Below are 23527 nucleotides of genomic sequence, written 5' to 3'. Positions count from 1 at the left end.
TTATAGAATATATATATATATATATATATATATATATATATATAATAATGGTGTACACCTGAAACTTATATAATAATTTAAAAAATTAACCATGGGGGAGGATGGATAATATTGACAAGAAAAAAAGAAAAAAAAAAAAGAAAGAAATACAAAAGTAGAGAGTTCCAAGAATAGAATAAAACCTTTGGTCACAGATGTTTAAAAGGAAAGAGAGGGAGGGAATCTAAAGAGAGAGATGGAGAATCTGGGTCACAGATATCAGAGGAAGAGAAAATTTTATGAAGTGCACATTACTGCCAACTGGTTTTCATTAGTTATGATAATAAAGACTAAATGCTTCCGTTAAAAACTTGGGGATTTTAGAATAGTCAATGATTGACCAGGAAGTAAAACTTGTTGCAATGAGCTAAAAATAAGTGGAAAACAAGTGAAGATAGATACATTTCTTGAAAATTACATAAGAAGGCTTCATTTATATTTTAAGATTGAGTTCTCCTTTTCTAGTTTTACAAAAAAAAAATTGTTAAACTAAAATAAAATTGACATGTTTAATTTGTTTGCTTTAAGTAAATAGGTTTATAAAGTGAGAAAATAGAAACAAAATAGTTTCAACTACTGTCTTTTTCAAGTGAGATGAATTTAGAATCAACTAATCATTTAACATGAGCCCAAGTAAGTTTACCAGAAAAATCAACTTATTTCACTGTAATATACACAAAGATTCTGAGACCTTTGAGAAGCCCTCCTCTGGTTTTCACCCAGGGGATTTCTTTATTCTAAACTGTAAGAAGCTTTAATTCTTCAGCTAATGTGCTCTTTGTAAGCTCGGGTGAAGACTTTAAGGAAACAAACAAACAAACAAAAAACTATTCGACCACAAAAACTTCCTCATCCTTCTCTTCCTGTCTTACTTCTTTTTTTCCCCTTCTTTCAGACTTTAGGCTGAGTCACATGTATTTTAAACACCCATCTTGTATCTTTTTTTCAAAATTTTCAACCCCTGAAATTCCTAGACTTTTGCCCTCGCTGCTTCCTTTCATTTCTGTTTTCAAGAATATAGCTTATCACTGGACTGTTCCCTAAATTCCTACATCTACCATGGGTTTGCTTCTAGTTTCCATGTCATTTGCAAAGCCAGGATTAACAGAGATGATTGATAATCCCTGAGACCAAGCCTTTCTTGTTTCAGGCCCTAATTTCCCCTGATTCTTTAAATGCTTCAAATGCCTTGCTAAGCAAAATAGTCTGAGAATTCTCAGAGACCTCCAGGACAATATTAAATGCTACAACATTTGAATCATAGGGGTCCCAGAAGAAGAAGACAAAAAGAAAGAGCATGAGAAAATACTTGAGGAGATAATAGTTGAAAACTTCCCTAAAATGGGGAAAGAAATAATCACCCAAGTCCAAGAAACCCAGAAAGTCCCAAACAGGATAAACCCAAGGCAAAACACCCCAAGACACATATTAATCAAATTAACAAAGATCAAACACAAAGAACAAATATTAAAAGCAGCAAGGGAAAAACAACAAATAACACACAAGGGAATACCCATAAGGATAACAGCTGATCTTTCAATAGAAACTCTTCAAGCCAGGAGGGAATGGCAAGACATACTTCAAATGATGAAAGAAAATAACCTACAGCCCAGATTATTGTACCCAGCAAGGATCTCATTCAAGTATGAAGGAGAAATCAAAAGCTTTTCAGACAAGCAAAAGCTGAGAGAATTCTGCACCATCAAACCAGGTCTCCAACAAATACTGAAGGATATTCTCTAGACAGGAAACACAAAAACGGTGTATAAATTCAAACCCAAAACAATAAAGTAAATGGCAACGGGATCATACTTATCAGTAATTACCTTAAACGTAAAGGGGTTGAGTGCCCCAACCAAAAGACAAAGACTGGCTGAATGGATACAAAAACAAGACCCCTACATATGTTGTCTACAAGAGACCCACCTCAAAACAGGGGACACATACAGACTGAAAGTGAAGGGCTGGAAAAAGATTTTCCATGCAAATAGGTCCCAAAAGAAAGCAGGAGTAGCAATACTCATATCAGATAAAATAGACTTTAAAACAAAGGCTGTGAAAAGAGACAAAGAAGGTCACTACATAATGATCAAAGGATCAATCCAAGAAGAAGATATAACAATTATAAATATGTATGCACCCAACACAGGAGCACCGCAGTATGTAAGACAAATGCTAACAAGTATGAAAGGAGAATTTAACAATAACACAATAATAGTGGCAGACTTTAATACCCCACTCACACCTATGGATAGATCAACTAAACAGAAAATTAACAAGGAAAAACAAACTTTAAACGATACAATAGATCAGTTAGACCTAATTGATATCTATAGGACATTTCATCCCAAAACAATGAATTTCACCTTTTTCTCAAGCACACATGGAACCTTCTCCAGGATAGATCACATCCTGGGCCATAAAGCTAGCCTTGGTAAATTCAAAAAAATAGAAATCATTCCAAGCATCTTTTCTGACCACAATGCAGTAAGATTAGATCTCAATTACAGGAGAAAAACTATTAAAAATTCCAACATATGGAGGCTGAACAACATGCTGCTGAATAACCAACAAATCACAGAAGAAATAAAAAAAAATCAAAATTTGCAAAGAAATGAATGAAAATGAAAATACAACAACCCAAAACCTGTGGGACACGGTAAAAGCAGTCCTAAGGGGAAAGTTCATAGCAATACAGGCACACCTCAAGAAACAAGAAAAAAGTCAAATAAATAACCTAACTCTACACCTAAAGCAACTAGAAAAGGAAGAAATGAAGAACCCCAGGGTTAGTAGAAGGAAAGAAATCTTAAAACTTAGAGCAGAGATAAATGCAAAAGAAACAAAAGAGACCATAGCAAAAAACAACAAAACCAAAAGCTGGTTCTTTGAAAGGATAAATAAAATTGACAAACCATTAGCCAGACTCATCAAGAAACAAAGGGAGAAAAATCAAATCAATAAAATTAGAAATGAAAATGGAGAGACCACAAGAGACAACACAGAAATATAAAGGATCATAAGAGAGTACTATCAACAATTATATGCCAATAAAATGGACAACATGGAAGAAATGGACAAATTCTTAGAAAAGTACAACTTTCCAAAACTGGACCAGGAAGAAAGAGAAAATCTTAACAGACCCATCACAAGCACGGAAATTGAAACTGTAATCAAAAATCTTCCAGCAAACCAAAGCCCAGGTCCAGACGGCTTCACAGCTGAATTCTACCAAAAATTTAGAGAAGAGCTAACACCTATCCTGCTCAAACTCTTCCAGAAAATTGCAGAGGAAGGTAAACTTCCAAACTCATTCTATGAGGCCACCATCACCCTAATACCAAAACCTGACAAAGATCCCACAAAAAAAGAAAACTACAGGCCAATAACACTGATGAACATAGATGCAAAAATCCTTCACAAAATTCTAGCAATCAGAATCCAACAACACATTAAAAAGATCATACACCATGACCAAGTGGGCTTTATCCCAGGGATGCAAGGATTCTTCAATATCCACAAATCAATCAATGTAATACACCACAGTAACAAATTGAAAAATAAAAACCATATGATTATCTCCATAGATGCAGAGAAAGCCTTTGACAAAATTCAACATCCATTTATGATCAAAACTCTCCAGAAAGCAGGAATAGAAGGAACATACCTCAACATAATAAAAGCTATATATGACAAACCCACAGCAAACATTATCCTCAATGGTGAAAAATTGAAAGCATTTCCTCTAAAGTCAGAAACAAGACAAGGGTGCCCACTTTCACCATTACTATTCAACATAGTTTTGGCCACAGCAATCAGAGCAAAAAAAGAAATAAAAGGAATCCAAATTGGAAAAGAAGAAGTAAAGCACTCACTGTTTGCAGATGACATAATCCTCTACATAGAAAACCCTAAAGACTCCACCAGAAAATTACTAGAACTAATCAATGACTATAGTAAAGTTGCAGGATATAAAATCAACACCCAGAAATCCCTTGCATTCCTATACACTAATAATTAGAAAACAGAAAGAGAGATTAAGGAAACAATTCCATTCACCATTGCAATGGAAAGAATAAAATACTTAGGAATATATCTACCTAAAGAAACTAAAGACCTATATACAGAAGACTATAAAACACTGGTGAAAGAAATCAAAGAGGACACTAACAGATGGAGAAATATACCATGTTCATGGATTGGAAGAATCAATATAGTGAAAATGAGTATACTACCCAAAGCAATTTATAGATTCAATGCAATCCCTATAGGGCTACCAACAGTATTCTTCACAGAGCTAGAACAAATAATTTCACAATTTGTATGGAAATACAAAAAACCTCGAATAGCCAAAGCGATCTTGAGAAAGAAGAATGGAACTGGAGGAATCAACCTACCTGACTTCAGGCTCTACTACAAAGCCACAGTTATCAAGACAGTATGGTACTGGCACAAGAACAGAAATATAGATCAATGGAACAAAATAGAAAGCCCAGAGATAAATCCACGCACATATGGACACCTTATCTTTGACAAAGGAGGCAAGAATATACAATGGATTAAAGACAATCTCTTTAACAAGTGGTGCTGGGAAAACTGGTCAACCACTTGCAAAAGAATGAAACTAGAACATTTTCTAACACCATACACAAAAATAAACTCAAAATGGATTAAAGATCTAAACGTAAGACCATAAACTGTAAAACTCCTAGAGGAGAACATAGGCAAAACACTCTCTGACATACATCACAGCAGGATCCTCTATGACCCACCTCCCAGAATATTGGAAATAAAAGCAAAAATAAGCAAATGGGACCGAATTAACCTTAAAAGCTTCTGCACATCAAAGGAAACTATTAGCAAGGTGAAAAGACAGCCTTCAGAATGGGAGAAGATAATAGCAAATGAAGCAACTGACAAACAACTAATCCCGAGAATACACAAGCAACTCCTACAGCTCAACTCCAGAAAAATAAATGACCCAATCAAAAAATGGGCCAAAGAACTAAATAGACATTTCTCCAAAGAAGACATACAAATGGCTAACAAACACATGAAAAGATGCTCAACATCACTCATTATCAGAGAAATGAAAATCAAAACCACTATGAGGTACCATTTTACACCAGTCAGAATGGCTGCGATCCAAATGTCTACAAGTAATAAATGCTGGAGAGGGTGTGGAGAAAAGGGAACCCTCTTACACTGTTGGTGGGAATGCAAACTAGTACAGCCACTATGGAGAACAGTGTGGAGATTCCTTAAAAACCTGGAAATAGAACTGCCTTATGATCCAGCAGTCCCACTGCTGGGCATACACACCGAGGAAACCAGAAGGGAAAGAGACAGGTGTACCCCAATGTTCATTGCAGCACTGTTTATAATAGCCAGGACATGGAAGCAACCTAGATGTCTATTAGCAGATGAATGGATAAGAAAGCCATGGTACATATACACAATGGAGTATTACTCAGCCATTAAAAAGAATACATGTGAATCAGTTCTAATGAGGTGGTTGAAACTGGAGCCTATTTTACAGAGTGAAGTAAGCCAGAAAGAAAAACACCAATACAGTATACTAATGCATATATATGGAATTTAGAAAGATGGTAACAATAACCCTGTGTACAAGACAGCAAAAGAGACACTGATGTATAGAACAGTATTATGGACTCTGTGGGAGAGGGAGAGGGTGGGAAGATTTGGGAGAATGGCATTGAAACATGTAAAATATCATGTATGAAACGAGTTGCCAGTCCAGGTTCGATGCACAATACTGGATGCTTGGGGCTGGTGCACTGGGACGACCCAGAGGGATGGTATGGGGAGGGAGGAGGGAGGAGTGTTCAGGATGGGGAAACATGTATACCTGTGGCGGATTCATTTTGATATTTGGCAAAACTAGTACAACTATGTAGAATTTAAAAATAAGATAAAATTAAAAAAAAAAAAACTTTGTCATGCATTCTAGTTAAGTTTTTCAATATTAGTGCTAAGATTTTTCTCACTAGATTTCAAACAGAAATTACTAAAAATATAAACTTGTTCTTTCTTGGATCATACAATTTACTGTCTATATGCTGCAGCTCCTTCCTTTCCAAATAAAATCTCTTCATATGAAGAGTGACCTTAGCAAGCATAATTTGATACTTTTAGCCCTAGTATCCAGCATATGAATTTTAAAAAATATGCACAAGCAAACCCTTGGCCTTTAAAATATTTGAGTGAAAGGAGTTTGTAGAGAAAAATAATATATAAAAGTGTATCAGTTATAACAAACCACAAAACATGACTTATAGCAAAAATTATTCTACTTGCAGATGAGCAATTTTGGTTGAGCACAGATGGATGGCATCTCTGCTGGTTTCTCCCAAGATCAGTTATGTGGCTGTGGTCACCTGATGGTTCAGCTGGGGCTGGATGATCCAAGATGGCCTCAGTCATGTATCTGGCAGTTTGCTGAATGTTGCTTGAGTGTCTTGATTTTCTTTCACATGGTGTCTCATCCTCCAGAAAGCTAGACGGTGATTCTCCATAGACCAAGAACAGAAAAAGTAATAACTCTTAAGGTCTAATGTTAGAACTCACCCAACATTACTTTCACCACAGCACATCTCAAGGTCAGCCCAGATACAAGAACTGTAGAGATAGATTCCATCTACTGTGGGAGAAATGGTATTGTCACATTGCAAGGAATTAGATACTGGGCAGTGAGATTCACTAGAGTTTAGGTTAACATCTTCTTATGGTAGGAGTACAAATAATAATAATATATTAATATATATTATTATTGTGTAGCATAATAGCTAATGTTTATTGACTTCACTGTGGTCTGAAATCTTTGAATGAATTATCTTAGTGTTCACAAAAGCACTACAAGGAAATGTGTTGTTACCCTCAATCAAAAGATAAAGAATTGCAAAGTAATTAGCTTCCAATGAAAATAAATTAATTAATTTAAAAGAAGATGAAGAAACTGAGGCGTCTCAGGAACAAATAATGTGGCCAAAACTGTATGGATGAGTGAAGTGAGATTACAAATCAATTCTGCCTAACTACTGATCCCATGATCTTGGCCACCAAGCCACAATGTTTTAGGTGATGACACCTCTGAGGAATACGATGTGAATGGTTTTTGTCTATCTCCAGACAAGAATATTCACTTGCTGAAGGATAATTGAGTCTTTTACCTACTGTTTCCTTATCTACATTTTTCCTTAGTTTTTAATTTATATTTTGCAAGTCATGAATGTGTACTGAGGTGATTTGTTTTCAGCTCAACTCCAACATATTTTAACAGCTAATGGGGAAAACAGATTGCTGTTTTTATTTTTATTTAGTTTGTTTAAACACACACACACACACACACATACACACACACACACAAAGTTGGCTAACTAGGTAAAATATTGTAAACGTTCCCCTGTGGACATCTCCTTTGGCAGACAACCTTTTGGTAGTTCAGTTCAGTTCAGTCGCTCAATCATGTTGGACTCTTTGTGACCTCATGAACCGCAGCATGCCAGGCCTCCCTGTCCATCACCAACTCCCAGAGTTCACCCAAACTCATGTCCATTGAGTCAGTGATGCTATCCAACCATCTCATCCTCTGTCATCCCCTTCCCCTCCTGTGCTCAATCTTTCCCAGCATTAGGGTCTTTTCAAATGAGTTAGCTCTTAGCATCAAGCAGCCTAAGTATTGGAGTTTCAGCTTCAACATCCAGCCTTCCAATGAATATTCAGGACTGATTTCCTTTAGGATGGATTGGTTGGATCTCCTTACAGTCCAAGGGACTCTCAAGAGTCTTCTCCAACACCACAGTTCAAAAGCATCAATTCTTCAGCACTCAGCTTTCTTTATAGTCCAACTCTTATATCCATACATGACCACTGGAAAAACCATAGCCTTGACTAGACGGACCTTTGTTGACAATGTAATGTCTCTGATTATCAATATGCTGCCTAGGTTGGTCATAACTTTCCTTCCAAAGAGTAACTGCCTTTTAATTTCATGGCTGCAATCACCATCTACAGTGATTTTGGGGCCCAGAAAAGTAGAGCCCAGTTCCAACTAGCTCAGTTGAGATTAATGATATGGAAAGGGTTTGAACACTATCGGTGACAGGAATAGGTGATTTAATAGCTAAACTGTGCAATTCAATCTATTCTGCATCTCACAGTCGTAAGTTAACAGAAAAAATAAATAAATAAAAGACAAGAAAGAAAGAGTGAGAAAGAAAAATGAATATTTTCCACTTTCAACAAATGGAGTTATATATGACTTTTGCTTACTTTTTATATTTATCTTTGTCTTTAACCTTGTTTCAATGTGAATCTGTTACCAAGAAACTGTTACAACATCTCTCATTAATAACATTTTTTAAAATTTTCATTTATTTATTTTTAATTAGAGGATAATTAAAATATTGTGATGGCTTCTGCCATACATAAACAGGAATCAGCCACAGGTGTATATATGCCCCCCCAAAACCCTTCGCCACCTCCCTCCCCATCTCATGCCTCTAGGTTGTCTCAGACAACTGGCTTTGGGTTCATACATCAAACTCCCACTGCTTATGCATTTTACATGTGGTAATGATCTGACTCTTGAGGTATGCAGGTCAAGAAGCAACACTTAGAACTGGACATGGAACAACAGACTGGATCCAAATAGGAAAAGGGGTATGTCAATGCTGTATATTGTAACCCTGCTTATTTAGCTTCTATGCAGAGTACATTATGAGAAATGCTGGACTGGAAGAAGCACAAGCTGGAATCAAGATTGCCAGGAGAAATATCAATAACCTCAGATATGCAGATGATACCACCCTTATGGCAGAAACCGAAGAGGAACTCAAAAGCCTCTTGATGAAAGTGAAAGTGGAGAGTGAAAAAGTTGGCTTAAAGCTCAACATTCAGAAAATGAAGATCATGGCATCTGGTCCCATCACTTCATGGGAAATAGATGGGGAAACAGTGTCAGACTTTTTTTTTTTTTTTTTTTTTTGGCTCCAAAATCACTGCAGATGGTGACTGCAGCCATGAAATTAAAAGATAGTTACTCCTTGGGAGGAAAGTTATGACCAACCTAGACAGCATATTAAAAAGCCGAGATATTACTTTGCCAACAAAGGTTCATCTAGTCAAGGCTATGGTTTTTCTTGTGGTCATGTATGGATGTGAGAGTTGGACTGTGAAGAAGGCTGAGCGCCAAAGAATTGATGCTTTTGAACTGTGGTGTTGGAGAAGACTCTTGAGGGTCCCTTGGGCTGCAAGGAGATCCAACCAGTGCATTCTGAAGGACATCAGCCCTGGGATTTCTTTGGAAGAAATTATGCTAAAGCTGAAACTCCAGTATTTTGGCCAGCTCATGCGAAGAGTTGACTCATTGGAAAAGACTCTGATGCTGGGAGGGATTGGGGGCAGGAGGAGAAGGGGATGATAGAGGATGAGATGGCTGGATGGCACCATTGACTCGATGGGCGTGAGTCTGGGTGAACTCTGAGAGTTGGTGATGGACAGGGAGGCCTGGCATGCTGTGATTCATGGGGTCGCAAAGGGTCAGACACGACTGAGCGACTAAACTGAACTGAACTGAATGTATATGTTTCAATGCTATTCTCTCAAGTCACCCCCCTCTCCTTCCCCCACTGTGCCCAAAAGTGTGTTCTTTTTATCTGTATCTCCTTTGCTGCCTTGCAAGTAGGAACATCATTACTATTTTTCTAGATTCCATATATATGTGTTAATAATGTTTGATATTTGTCTTTCTGACTTTCTTCACTCTGTATGATAGGCTCTAGGTTCATCCATTTCATTAGAGCCGACTCAAATGTGTTCCTTTTTATGACTGAGTAATTTTCCATTGTATATATGTACCACGATTTCCTTATTCATTTGTCAATGGACATCTAGGTTACTTTCAGGTCCTGGCTATTGCAAATAGTGCTGCAGTGTATGTTGGGGTACATGTATCGTTTTCAGTTATGGTTTCCTCAGCATATATGCCCAATAGTCAGACATTTTACTCCAGTTTCTTTAAGGGATCTCCATATTATTCTCCATAGTGGCTATATCAATTTGCATACCCACCAACAGTGCAAGAGGGTTTCCTTTTCTCCACATTTTCTCCAACATTTGCTGTTTGTAGACTTTTTGATGATGGCCATTATGACTGGTATACTTCATTGTAGTTTTGCTTTGCATTTTTCTGATAATGAGTGATGTTGAGAATCTGTTCATTTGTTTATTACCCATCTGTATGTCTTCTTTGGATAAATGTTTGTTTAGGTCTTCTGCCCACTTTTTGATTGGGTTGTTTATTTTTATGGTATCAAGCTGTATGATCTGCTTGTTTATTTTTGAGATTAATTCTTTACTGATTGCTTCATTTGTTATTATTTTCTCCCATTTTGAGTTTTTTTTTTTTTTCACCTTGCTTAGAGTTTCCTTCATTGTACAAAAACTTTTAAGGTTAATTAGATCCCATTTGTTTATTTTTGTTTTTATTTCCATTACCCTAGAAGGTGGGTCTTAGAGGATCTTGATTTGATTTGTGTCAGAGAGTATTCTGTCCCTATTTTATTCTTAGAGTTTTATACTTTCTGCTCTTACACTTATGTCTTTAATCCATTTTGAGTTTATCTTTGTGTACAGTGTTAGGAAGTGTTCTAATTTCATTCTTTTAGGCATCAGTTTTCCCACCACCACTTGTTGAAGAACTGTCTTTTCTCTATTGCATATTTTTGTCATCTTTGTCACAGGTAAGTTGTCCATAGGTGCGTGGATTTATCTCTGGGCTTTCTATCTTGCTCCAATGGTCTATATTTCTGTTTTTGTGTCAGTACAATACTGTTTTGATGACTGTAGATTTGTAGTATAGTCTGAAGTCAGGAAGGTTGATACTTCCAACTCCATTCTTCTTTCTCAAGATTACATTGGCTATTCAAGGCCTTTTGTGTTTCCATACAAATTAATAAATTATTTGTTCTAATTCTGTGAAAAATATCATTGGTAATTTGAAAGGGATTGCATTTACTTTATAAATTGCTTTGGACAGTATAGTCATTTCCATTATATCTATACTTCTAATCCAAAAACATGATATATCTCTCCACCAATTTGTACCATCTTTGATTTCTTTCTTCAGTGTTTTCTTAGAATTTTCTACATACAGGACTTTTGTCTCTTTAGGCAAATTTATTCCGAAGTATTTTACTATTTTTGCTGAAATGGTGAGTGGGATTCTTTCCTTGATTTCTCTTTCTGTTATTTTATTGTTAGTGTATAGACATGCAATGTATTTCTGTCTACTGATTTTATGTCCTGTGAATTTACTATATTCCTTGATTAGCTCTAGTAATTTTCTGATGGCATCCTTTGGGTTTTCTATGTAGAGAATCATGTCATCTGCAAACAGTGAGAGGTATACTTCTTTTTTTTTCCAATCTGGATTCCTTTTCTTTCATTTTCTTCACTTATTGCTATGGCTAGGGCTTCCAAAACTATGTTCAATAATAGTGGCAAGAATAGACATCCTTGTCTTGTTCCTGATTTTAGAGGAACGACTTTCAGCTTTTCACCATTGAGGATAATATTTGCTGTATGTTTAACATCTATGGCCTTTATTATGTTAGCATATGTTCCTTCTATATCTACTTTCTGGAGAGTCTTTATCATAATTGGGTGTTGAAATTTGTGAAAGACTTTCTCTGCATCTATTGAGATCATCTTGTTTTTATCTTTCAGTTTGTTAACATGGTGTGTCACATTGACTGATTTGTGCATATTGGAGAATCCTTTCATCCCTGGGATGAAGTCCACTTGATAATGAAATATAATCTTTCTAATATGCTGTTGGATTCTGTTTGGTAGAATTTTGTTGAGGATTTTTGCATCTATGTTCATCAGTGATGTTGATGAGTAATTTTTTTATTTAATTTAATTTTATTTTTGGCACCTTTGCCTGGGTTTGCTATCAGGATGATGCTGGCCTCATAGAATGAGTTTAGGAGTTTTCCTTCCTCTGTACTTTTCTAGAAGAGTTTGGGTAGGATAGGTGTAAGCTCTTCTCTAAATTTTTGGTAGAATTCATCTGTGAAGCCATCTGTCCCTGGGCTTTTGTTTGTTGGAAGACATTTTATTGGAGTTTTGATTTCCATGCTTGTGATTGGTCTGTTCATATTTTCTTTTTCTCTCTGGTTCAGTTTTGGAATGTTATACTTTTCTAATAATTTGTCCATTTCTTCCAAGTTGTCTATTTCATTGGCATATAAATTCACATTGTAGTCTTTTATGAACCTTTGTATTTCTTTGTTGTCATAACTTCTCCTTTTTCATTTCTAATTTTAATTATTTGAGTCTTTTCTCTTATTTTCTTGATTGAATCTGGCTAACAGTTTATCAATTTTGTTTAACTTCTCAAAGAAACAGCTTTTAATTTATTAATTTTGCTATTGTCTCCTTCATTTCTTTTTCATTTATTTCTGCTCTGATCTGTATGATTTTTTTTCCCCTTCTACTATTATTATTGGGAGTTTCCAGGTCTTTTTCTAGGTGCTTTAGGTGCAAGGTTAGGTTGTTTATATGATGTCTTTCTTGTTTCTTGAGGTAGACTTGTATTGGTATAAACTTCCGGCTTAGCACTGCTTTTATTGCATCCCATCAGTTTTGAGTTGTCATGCTTTCACTGTTATATGTTTATTTTTATTTCCTTTTTGATTCTTCAGGGATTTGTTGGTTATTCATAAGCATATGGTTTAGCCTCTAGGTGTTTGTGTTTTTTATAGTTTTTTTTTCCGCTCTAGTTGATATCTAATCTTACAGTATTTTGAAAAGATGCTTGAAATGATTTCATTTTTTTTTTAATTTACCATGACTTGATTTGTGGCCCAGGATGTGATCTATCCTGCAGAATGATTCATGTGCCCTTGAGGAAAAGAGTGCAATCTATTGTTTATGGATGAATGCCCTGTAGATATCAATTAGGTCAAACTAGTCCAATGTATCATTTAAAGCTTATGTTTCCTTATTAACTTTCTGCGTGGATGATCTGTCCATTGGTGTGAATGGGGTATAGGGTCCCATACTATTATTGTGTTACTGTCAGTTTCTCCTGTAATAGTTGTTAACATTTCCCTTATGTATTGAGGTGATCTTATGTAGGGTGGATATATATTTATGATTATCATATCTTCTCCTTGGATTGATCCTTTGATCATTATGCAATGTCTTTCTTTGTCTCTTGTAATGGTCATTATTTTAAAGTCTATTTTATCTGATATGTGTATTGCTACTCCTTTTTTATTTTGATTTGTTTGCATGGAATATCTTTTTCTAACACCTCACTTTCAGTCTGTATGTGTCCCTAGGTTGAAGGTGGGTCTCTTGTACACATCATATATAGGGATCTTGTTGTTGTATCCATTCAGCCAATCCATATTTTGGTTGGAGTATTTAGCCCATTTACACTTATGGTAATTATTGATATATATGATCCTGTTACCATTTACTTTATTGTTTTGGGTTTGTTATGTATGTCTTTTCTTTTTTGTGTTTCCTGTCTAGAGAAGTTCCCTTAGCATTTGTTGAAGAGCTGGGTAGGTGATGCTGAGTTCTCTTGACTTTTACGTGTCTTCTTCAGATATGAATGAGATCCTTGCTACTTTGCTGGGTAGAGTAGTCTAGGTTGTAGGTTTTTCCTTTTCATCACTTATGTATATACTGCCATTTCCTTCTGGTCTGAACAGTTTTTGTTGAAAGATGAGCTGTTAGCCTTATGGAGATCCCTTTTTTTGTTATTTGGTGCTTTTCCCTTGCTGCTCTTAATATTTTATCTTTGTGTTTACTTTTTGTTAGTTTGACTAATATGTGTCTTGGTGTGTTTATACTTGTGTTTATCTTTTATGGGAATCTCTGGGCTTCTTGGATCTGGGTGGCTATTTCCTTTCCTATTTTAGGGCAATTATTGACTATGATCTCCTCAAATATTTTCTCACACCGTTTCTTTTGCTTTCTTCTTATGGGACACATATTATTCTAGTGTTTCTATGCTTAATGTTGTCCCAAAGGCCTCTGACACTGCATTCATTACTTTTTATTCTTTGTCTTTATTTATCTTACTTCAGTCATGTCCACCATTTACTGTCCCAGCTCACTATTAGCTCTTCGGCCTCAGTTACTCTATTGTTGGTTCCCTCCAGTGTATTTCTAATCATAGTCATTGTGTTATTCAGTTCAATCCAGTTCAGTTCAGTTGCTCAGTCGTGTCTGACTCTTTGCGACCCCATGAACCTCAGCACGCCAGGGCTCCCTGTCCATCACCAACTCCCGGAATTTATCCAAACTCATGTCAATTGAGTCTGTGATGCCATCTAACCATCTCATCCTCTGTCATCCCCTTCTTCTCCTGCACTCAATCTTTCTGAGCATCAGGGTCTTTTCAAATGAGTCAGCTCGTCACATAAGGTGGCCAAAGTATTGGAGTTTCAGCTTCAATATCAGTCCTTCCAATGAACACCCAGGACTGATCTCCTTTAGGATGGACGGGTTGGATATCCTTGCAGTCCAGGGGACTTGCAAGAGTCTTCTCCAAAAACACAGATCAAAAACATCAATTCTTCAGCGCTCAGATTTCTTTATAGTCTAACCCTCGCATCCATACATGGCTACTGGAAAAGCCTTGAATAGATGGATATTAGCCTTGAATATTAGCCTTGAATAGATGGATATTTGTTGCAAAGTAGTGTTTCTGCTTTTTAATATGCTATCTAGGTTGGTCATAACTTTTCTTCCAAGGAATAAGCGTCCATTAATTTCATGGTTGCAATCACCATCTGCAGTGATTTTGGTGCCCAAAAAAGTAAAGTCTGCCACTGTTTTCACTGTTTCCTCATCTATTTGCAATGAAATGATGGGACCAGATGCCATGATCTTAGTTCTTTGAACGTTGGGCTTTAAGCCAACTTTTTCACTCTCCTCTTCCACCTTCATCAAGAGACCCTTTAGTTCTTCCTCTCTTTCTGCCACAAATGTGGTGTCATCTGCATATCTGAGGTTATTGATATTTGTCCCAGCAATCTGGATTTCAGCTTGTGCTTCTTCCAGCCCAGAGTTTCTCATGATGTACTCTGCATAGAAGTTAAACAAGCAGGGTGACAATATACAGCCTTGAAGAACTCATTTTCCTATTTGGAAGCAGTCTCTTGTTCCATGTCCAGTTCTAATTGCTGCTTCCTGATCTACATACAGGTTTCTCAAGAGGCAGGTCAGGTGGTATTCCCATCTCTTTCAGAATTTTCCACAGTTTATTGTGATCCACACAGTCAGAGGCTTTGGCATAGTCAATAAAGCAGAAATAAATGTTTTTCTGGGAGTCTCTTGCTTTTTCCATCATCCAGTGGATGTTAGCAATTTGATCTCTGATCCCTCTGCCTTTTCTAAAGCCAGTTTGCACATCTGGAAGTTCACGGTTCATGTATTGCTAAAGCCTGGCTTGGAGAATTTTGATCAGTACTTTACTAGCGTGTAAGATGAGCACAATTGTTTGGTAGTTTGAGCATTCTTTGGCATTTACTTTCTTTGGGATTGGAATGAAAACTGACCTTTACCAGTCCTGTGACCACTGCTGAGTTTTCCATATTTGCTGACATATTGAGTGCAACACTTTCACAGCATCATCTTTTAGAATTTGAAATAGCTCAACTGGAATTCCATCACCTCCACTAGCTTTGTTTGTAGTGATGCTTCCTAAGGCCCACTTGACTTTACATTCCTGGATGTCTGGCTCTAGGTGAGTGATCACACCATCGTGATTATCTGGGTGGTGAAGATCTTTTTTGTGTAGTTCTTCAATGTCTTCTTGCCACCTCTTCTTGATATCTTCTGCTTCTGTCAGGTCCATACCATTTCTGTCCTTTATCAAGCCCATTTTTGCATGAAATGTTCCCTTGGTATCTCTAATTTTCTTGAAGAGATCTCTAGTCATTCCCATTCTACTGTTTTCATCTATTTCTTTGCATTGGTCCCTGAGGAAGCCTTTCTTACCTCTCCTGCTCTTCTTTGGAACTCTTCATTCAAATGATTATATGTTTCTTTTTCTCCTTTGATTTTCACTTCTCTTCTTTTCACAGCTATTTGTAAGGCCTCCTCAGACAGCATTTCGCTTTTTTGCATTTCTTTTTATTAGGGATGTTCTTGATCCTTGTCTCCTGTACAGTGTCATGGACATTCTTCCATTGTTCATCAGGCACTCTATCTATCAGATCTAGTCCCTTAAATCTCAAATCATTGTGTTGTTAATTATTGTTTATTCTTTAATTTTTCTAGGTTCTTGTTATTAACTATCATTGCTGGGAATCATTTTTCACATAGACTGCCTATTTCCTCTTCGTATATTTGATCTTGTGGATTTTTACCATGTTCCTTCATCTTCTGCTTCTTCTGTTATTTTATTTTGTTTAGTTTACTGTGTTTGGGGTCTCCCAGACACAGGCTGGAAGGTTGTAGTTCCTCTTAATTGTGGAGTCTGACATCCATGGATGGTGTTGGACTAGTGTGCTGTGAAAGTTGGGGGTACTTGTGCCTGTGTTCTGGTGGATGGGTATGGATCTTATCTCTCTGAAGGGCAGTTCCATATCCAGTCGTGTGTTTTGGGGTGTTTGGGGATATCTGTTGGCTTGCTATGGCTTTGAGTATCCTGTCTGCTAGTGTGCAGAGTTGTTTTCCTGTATTACTGAAGGGTTGGCATGGGGTGTCTGGAGCTAGAGCTTGCTGGTCTTTGGGTAGGGCTTGGTATTAGGGTTGAAATGGAGGCCTTTGGTAGGGATCTCACCTATTAATATTCCCTGGCGTAAAAGTTCTCTGGTGGGTCAAGTCTTGGGCTTGGGTCTTCCACCTGAGGGGTTCAAGCCTGACCCCTACTGTAGCACCAAGACCTCAGAAGCCACATAGCATAGAAGACAAAACCCCAAAGCTCTTGATGAAGAAAACATTCAACAGCTCAGAACACCCAGTGAGATCCACACCAAAGTCCTCTAATATTTCTAGGAGGGTCTTGGGACTTTTCTGGGCAGTGTGGGGTCAGCTCATTCTCAGATCTGGCCTTACTTCAGCTTATATTTTCTCCTAAAATTCACAGTTGCCCCTAAAGTCTGTTATCCACCCAGATGTGGGGAGTGAAGGCCAAAGCTTATTAGTCTCACATTCTTATTCAGGCTGGGGAGAGGGGAAAATGCAGCAGCCACAATTGGGTTGTACCAAGAAGTGCCAGTGGCAATAGAGACCAGCCAGATGTTGTTATAGTCTAAGGTAGGTTGTGCACTTTTCCAGAGGTGTTGACCCCAGGTCTTGGGTCCCTAGGAAGAGCCAAGCTATGTAAGTTCCCAGAAAGGTGCAGGAGGTAACTGTGCCTGATCACAGCTTGGAGGTAGTTGCCATCTCTGGGATTGGGACTGTATCAACGGCATTCTGTCTGATGCTTCAGGCACTTTCTCTAGCTTTGGCAATGTTAGTCATGTCTAATTCTACAGCTGGCACTCTGGTTTTGGCAGCCACTGGCAAGCACTCAGCCATTGTCTGTGAGTGTGGCATCAGTGTCCCATGGACAAAGACTTTTTGCCACTTTGTGACACCTAGTCTTTTCTCTGGGCTCTCCTCACTGTGTCAAAGTAACCTTTTCAGAGTGTTCAAATAACAGGCATCCTCCAATCTCTCCCTAGCATCTAAAACCAAAACCTGAGCCTCAGCACCCTGTCCCCACCCACTGCTGTGGCAGTAGCCTGTGAACTGCTTCTCAGTCAAGAAGTGTGCTATTCAGCAGTGATTTCTGTGGTGAATTCTCTCTAGTTTGCCCTCTGAACCCCCTCTCACACCACTGCACTCTAGTCTGAATTTCCAAAGCTCCCAATCCCCATGATGGGGTTTCCTAGTGTGCAGAAACTTTTCTTCCTTCACGACTCCCTTCCTCAGGGCACAAGTCCCTGTCTTGAAATCCTTTGTCTCTTTTCATATCTTTACATTTTGCCCTGCCTCATTCTAAGGAGATTGACTTGCCTTTTCTGAAGTTTGCTGTCTTCTGCCATTCAGAAGTTGTTCTGTAGAAATTGTTCCATATTCAGATGAATTGTCGATTTATTTGTGGGGAGGAAGGTAATCACCACTTTTAACTCCTCCTCTGTTTTCTTCTGTCCTCCACTGATGGGAATTTTTGAATAATGCAAATAACACACTTCTTTATCACAGCCCCATTTCTAAACGAAAAGTGGGCTTAAGCATTATCTTTGGGTGAAGATCACGTGGAAAGAGAATGACTGCTAAGGGAACTTCAGTAGAGGGAAAAATGCATTTTTGTGTTTCAAGACGCTACCAGCCTGATCTTACCCACTGGGGTCAACAAAGGGCTACCATCTGAACTGACAATTGCTGAAATTGTCTCAGACACCTGCCGGGGTCCAGCCCCGGCTGATCCAGGGTATTTGAAGGAGAGACGGCATAGGCGAGGGTCAGGAAACAACTGCCTAATTACACTTTAATTAAGGATACAAAGAGTAATAGAATGAGGATAGCTCAGTAGGAAAATTCAGTGGAGAAAAGAGGCTGAGTAGCTTGGTTTACGCGGGAGACCAATAAAACTTCAAGACAAGAAGTTTGCACCACTTACATAGGACACAGGCGTCCTTCCGTTCTCCCGAAGGAGAGGAGACACTGAGGCCTCCCCGGTCGGATCTTAGAAGCCCAGGCATAATTAGCAAGCATGGTGGGTTCCGCGCTCCAGATGGAGACTCAGCCAGAATTTGAAAGAGAGAGCGACATGGGGAGACCAAGTTTTGGTGAACAAGGCCCGCGCTTTATTTTCCAAAGTAGTTTTTATACCTTAAGTTATGCATAGAGGATAATGGGGGAAGGGGTAGAGTCATGCAAGGACAGCAGTTCCTGGTTCTAATCGAAGCCAGGCTTTCAAACTTATCATATGCAAAAGTTCAGGTGATTGACATCATCTTCTGGCCCGGAGGCCTGTTAACATTTTAAGAAACTTATTTTTCTCTAAAGGTGATTATTCCAAAATCAGGCACCAGCCTCCAAAAAAGCATTGGACAAAGCTGCATTTTACATTTCTATACACCCATTATATCAATCAATACACTGCCAAGGACACAGTAGGTAAGGTGTATGGAGACTTAGCAGCAAACATTGGCCCAACAAGTGAAAAACCCTTCAACAATACAATTTCTAATCAATCTTTTAACTACTCAAAGGAATCTGTGTTTAGGCAGTTTAGAACATCTCCTGCCTCTCACAGTTGGGAGGCTCTGAACAATCACATGTGGCCAGAAAAACCTATTCAGGCAGGCTAGAGGATTTCCAAAGGAGTTTGTAGGTTGAAACACTGTCACACCCAAGAATTATTAACTGGAGCTGTAAGCTAACTCTTTTTTCAGAGAGAGGTAGTGGGGGACAGTCCCCGTAAAGTCAGAGGTGTAGGTGAAAGCACAAAGCAGAAAGTAGGCAGACTCAGGTTTGGGGGGTAGATGCTCGAGAATTTCCAGGGGCACTCCTGAGGCTCGATCCCTCCTTTGCGTATGCCAAGCCTCCTTCCTCATGACCTTTGTCATGGGCGGAGTTCCTCACGCTGGCTCCCAGCAGTGATAGAATTCCAGTTGAGCTATTCCAGATCCTGAAAGATGATGCTGTGGAAAGTGCTACACTCAATATGCAATGTGCACTCAATATGCAATATGCCGGCTCCCGGCAGACACCCTAGAAACCCAACCAGGAGCAGAATGCAGGACTGAACCAGGTAGCATAAAGTTTAATTTGGATCTTTGTCCTGATCCTGGAACTCTATCTGACAGTCACATAGTCTCACCTTGGTCATTTTATTAAATGCATAATGGCATGATTTTACCTTTTTATAGACAGACTTTTTTGGGGGAGTGGCACTACTTAACAAGTTATAACTGAGTTTAACTTTGTTTATATAAGCATAAGAAAAAAGCACGTGCAAAAATATATATTCAAAATAACACGTGTTTATATTAGCAGCAAAAACTAAAAAGTACTGACTATGGTGGAGTCTGCTGGTTGTCTCCTAGTGTCAATTTTCTCTCCTTTCATGCAAATAAAAGTTTGGACTTTTGCTGATTCATAATGTCCTAGAATAAAGGAAATTTTCTCTCTGTTTCTCTTGCCATTGAAGGCTGGCCATGTGAGGGCTTATTCTGGCCAGTGGGAAATGGAAAGATATAAATGTCTCTTTCCAGAAGTCTTGCTTGTAAGATAAATGGATGTTCTCCTTGCCTCCTTCTTGTGTATCTTTTCCTCAGTATTCCTGGAATGCAAATATATCAGCTGCCATTTTTGCACTTACTATGAGTCATGAGGACCAGAACTGAGAATGACACAGAAGAAACAGACCTTAAGACCTTGTGGCAGTACTAAACTATCAGCACTCTGACACACGTTCATGTGAGACAGAAATAAATCTCTCTCATATTTAAGCCATTATTATTTTGAGTCTCTTTTATTTTCAGCCAAATCTAGTCCTAGACAGTGTATCTGGGAATAAAATTAATAAGAAATATAATAAGAGATATGCACTTAGTCTCTCAGTTTTGTCTGACTCTTTGTGGACTATAGCACTCCAGGCCCCTCTCTCCCAGGGGATTCTCCAAGCAAGAATACTGGAGTGGGTTGCCATTACCTTCTCCAGAGGATCATCCCAACTCAGGGATTGAACACAGGTCTCCTGCATTGCAGGCAGATTCTTTACCACTGAGCCACCAGAGAAGCCCCAAGAAATGTATAAGATCTATGTAAGACACACTTTATTTAATGAAGGATATAAGTGAATACTTGAATCAGTGTAGAATTATATTAATTTTCTGGTTGACAATATTCTACATTATAAAGATTTAGTTCTCCCCAAATCGCCCTATAAGTTGAATGCAAACACAATGAAAACGTCAATTGGAGTTTTAAGTGGATTTTAAAGTGATTCTGAAGTTCATCTGGAAAATTAAACGTACAAGAATGCTCCCTAAAATGTGAGAAAAATGATAATGAGTAGCAACTTGTCATTTAATATACCAAAATATATTATAAGATGCATTGATTTAAAATATATTGTTAGCACAGATTGTGACAGACATACATTTATAAAGTAAAAATACCAACATTGCATATGTATATATACACACATACTATGCACACATGTAAACAAGTAACATATATATACACACACACACACATGGATGAGATATATATATATGTGTGTGTTTATATTTATATACCTGCAACCTGCTTACATTTATATGTAACATGTGTATAAATATATAGTATGTGTAAAGATATATAAACATATGAAAATATATATTACATTAGTACTTTTTACTTTATTATTATTATTGTTGTTTTATTTTGTTTCTGCAAACAAACTTAATTTTGTATTGGGGTATAGCCAATTAACAATGTTGTGGTAGTTTCAGATGAACAGTGAAGAGATTTAGCCATATATATGCTGGTATCCATTCTCCCCTAAATCTGCCTCCTATCTAGGCTAGCACAAACATTGAGCAGAGTTCCATGTGCTATATACAATTAAGTAATTGTTGTTGCTGCTGCTGATGCTGCTAAGTCGCTTCAGTCATGTCCGACTCTGCGTAGCCCCATAGATGGCAGCCTACCAGGCTCCCCATCTCTGGGATTCTCCAGGCAAGAACACTGGAGTGAGTTGCCATTTCCTTCTTCAATGCATGGAAGTGAAAAGTGAAAGTGAAGTCACTCAGTCATGTCCAACTCTTAGCGACCCCATGGACTGCAGCCTACCAGGCTCCTCTGTCCATGGGATTTTCCAGGGAAGAGTACTGGAATGGGGTGCCATTGCCTTCTCCTGTTCAAGTCTAGTGCTCATATTTTTCAAGTGGGTTGTTTGTTTTGATGCTGTTAAGCATCATGAGCTTTTTGTAAAATCCTCCTTAAGGGAGACTAATGACGGAGTCTAATAAGGGTGACTAATAAGTCCTCATAAGGGAGGCTAATCCCTTATCAGTCACATCACTTGCAAATATTTTCTCCCCATCTGTGGGTTGTCTTTTCATTTTGTTTATTGTTTCCTTTTCTGTGCAAAAGCTTTGAGTTTAAGTAGGTCTCATTTGTTGACTTTTGCTTTTATAGATCAAAATGGATATTCAAGATGGATCGAAAAAAATGTTGCTGTGATTTAGGTCAGAGAGTGCTCTGGCTATGTTTTCCTTTAGGAGTTTTATATCATCTGGATTCACATGTAGATCTTTAGCTCATTTTGAGCTTATTTTTGTGTACAGAGTTATGAAATGAACGAATTTCATTTTGTGAAGGCACACATAGCACAGCCGAGAAGAGCTACCCCACGTCTGAGGTCAGGGGCAGAAGCTGGGAGGACCCCATGTCAGTGGGGCGGCAGCCAAGAGGAGCTACCCCATGTCCGAGGTCAGGGGCAGCAGCCCAGAATGCCAGGTTGACATGGTGCAGGAATGGACGAGAGGAGCTACCCTTCTTGGGAGGTCAGGGGCAGCAGCCAGGAGGAGCTACCCCACGTCTGAGGTCAGGGGCGGTGGCTGAGAGTGCCAGGCTGTGACAGTGCAGGAGCAGCCAAGAGGAACTACCCCACGACTGAGGTCAGGGGCAGCGGCCGGGAGGAGCTACCCCTAGCCCAAGGCCAAGGGCAGCGGCTAGGTGCAGCTAACCCACGCCCGAGGCCAGGGGCGGCAACTGGGAGGAGCAATCCCACGTCCAAGGTGCAGTGGCTGTGCGGGCACAGGAGAGCCTAGAGGAGCTGTTCAAGGTCAGGAGGGGTGGTGGTGAGGAGACAGCCCTCATCCAAGGTAAGAGAAACCATAGTAAGATTGTAGGTGTTTCAAGAGGGCATCAGAGGGCAGACACACTGAAATCATAATTACAGAAAACTAGTCAATCTAATCACACTAGGACCACAGCGTTGTCTAATTCGATGAAACCAAGCCATGCCCGTGGGGCCACCCAAATTGGGCGGGTCATGGTGGAGAGGTCTGACAGAATGTGGTCCACTGGAGAAGGGAATGGCAAAATACGTCAGTACTTTTTCCTTGAGAACACCATGAACAGTATGAAAAGGCAAAATGATAGGATACTGAAAGAGAAACTCCCCAGGTCAGTAGGTGCCCAATATGCTACTGGAGATCAATGGAGAAATAACTACAGAAAGAATGAAGGGATGGAGCCAAAGAAAGAACAATACCCAGTTGTGGAAGTGACTGGTGATAGAAGCAAGGTCCGATGCTGTAAAGAGCAATATTGCATAGGAACCTGGAATGTCAGGTCCATGAATCAAGGCAAATTGGAAGTGGTCAAACAGGAGATGGCAAGAGTGAATGATGACATTCTAGGAATCAGCGCACTAAAATGGACTGGAATGGGTGAATTTAACTCAGATGACCATTATATATCTACTACTGTGGGCAGGAATCCCTTAGAA

This window comes from Bubalus kerabau, chromosome 7 (assembly GCF_029407905.1).
Source record: "Bubalus kerabau isolate K-KA32 ecotype Philippines breed swamp buffalo chromosome 7, PCC_UOA_SB_1v2, whole genome shotgun sequence".
NCBI lineage: Eukaryota > Metazoa > Chordata > Mammalia > Artiodactyla > Bovidae > Bubalus > Bubalus kerabau.
This window is presented reverse-complemented; position numbering follows the sequence as displayed.